Genomic DNA, 1,491 nt, shown 5'->3' with positions numbered 1-1,491 from the left:
TATAGATAGATAGATAGATAGATAGATAGATAGATAGATAGATAGATAGATAGATAGATAGATAGATAGATAGAAAGATAGATAGATGGATAGATAGATAAAGCCCGTAAACGAGAGCGAGGAAGAGGAATGACGTCATGTGGTTAAATTTATTTTATTAGAAAGATTGAGTTTGACGTGGTATACCAACAACTAACTGTCTAAATTATTCACGCAGTTAATATAATATATTTTCGCTTTTTATATTTAGTCGTGGCTATTATAAGTTTAATCAAACCTAATTTTAAACTGACAGTAAGTACAGTCTCAAAAATGAAACTGCTTACAGACAAAAACATTGCGTCATGTAATGTGCAGCACTCTATTTGTATCTTAAAGTGTATTATTACACAATATTTTATATTATCATAAAAACCATTTGCGTCAGGAGCTCACGCCAACAGGCTGAGAGATCGATTCCTTGCCGGTATAATTCTGTAAGGGTGGACAACTTCTTTTGACGAGGAGAAATTACGCACTGATCCATAGATCTAATTGTCAACGAAGCGCCAATGACTGTGTCTTGGTTGGCTTTGAGGGATTCCTAATCGCACTGTGTGGTCGCCATGACGCGTGGGTGCCCAAGGAGCATGTTACCATTGATCGTTCTCTGGACGCCCAAGCTCGTCTCCTGCCGACGGCCATTTTCTTGATGTAATGGCCGCCCCAACCGGAAGTGACGCTCAGTCATTCTCCCTCTTCTACGACTTCTGTTACAGTGAAGGCCGAGGGGTCAAATTGTTTGTCATTGGTCGGGGTGAGCGTGGGTCGAAATAATGGTTTACTGAGTTATCAAAATAAATGAATGGTCGAAACTCTAGACTTCAGTTATTTGTGCACAAATACGTGTAGTAATATCATTCTGTTGCTTGACAAATGGGCAATGTTTTAGCCCAAAGGAAGGCAAAATATGCAAACGACGGTTTCATTAGAGCACAGAGAGAAGTGTACAACCTTGTGTGAGAGAGAGAATGAGAGGAAGAAACAGAGAGAGGGGGGAGGGGGAGGAGAGAGAAATGTAAACATTTAAGTTTCATGGCTCCATTGGGGTTGGCAGTGGGGGGGAGGGAGAGATGGAAGCAAATTAGGTGCAGAAGTGAGCGAAAGACAAAACAAAAGATGGATGAGACCGGTGGATACAGAAGGCTAAGAATTTGATGACCAAGGAAACGAAGTAATCTGATGAAGATACATACACAGGGAGAGACGAGATCAGTTTTTTTTGGGGGGTACAAAACAATTTCTACTCTCAAGACATCTGGGCGCGATAAAGAGTTTTTTCTAGTCAAAAGGTAGAACTATTTATTACACTTTTTTTTCTAAACCCCATCATTCATGGAAGAGAATCCCACAGTTTTTATCTACCATATCCCCGAATAGTTCAGCAAGCTCAGACGACACACACATACACATAAACACACAAAAACACACACAAACGTAGATATATATGTA

General features: G+C 40.0%; 1 protein-coding gene across 1 annotated transcript in view; it reads right to left on the bottom strand.

Annotated features, from left to right (window-relative positions):
* LOC101864393 (voltage-dependent T-type calcium channel subunit alpha-1G) overlaps positions 1-1,491 on the bottom strand; it is a gene marked incomplete at its 5' end in the record, with an annotated part of 113,429 nt that overhangs the window by 103,909 nt on the left and 8,029 nt on the right.

The sequence above is a fragment of the Aplysia californica genome, unplaced genomic scaffold, assembly GCF_000002075.1.
Source record: "Aplysia californica isolate F4 #8 unplaced genomic scaffold, AplCal3.0 scaffold00226, whole genome shotgun sequence".
Classification (NCBI taxonomy): Eukaryota; Metazoa; Mollusca; class Gastropoda; order Aplysiida; family Aplysiidae; genus Aplysia; species Aplysia californica.
The sequence above is the reverse complement of the archived record's forward strand: the minus strand, read 5'-3'. Positions and strand labels throughout refer to the sequence as shown.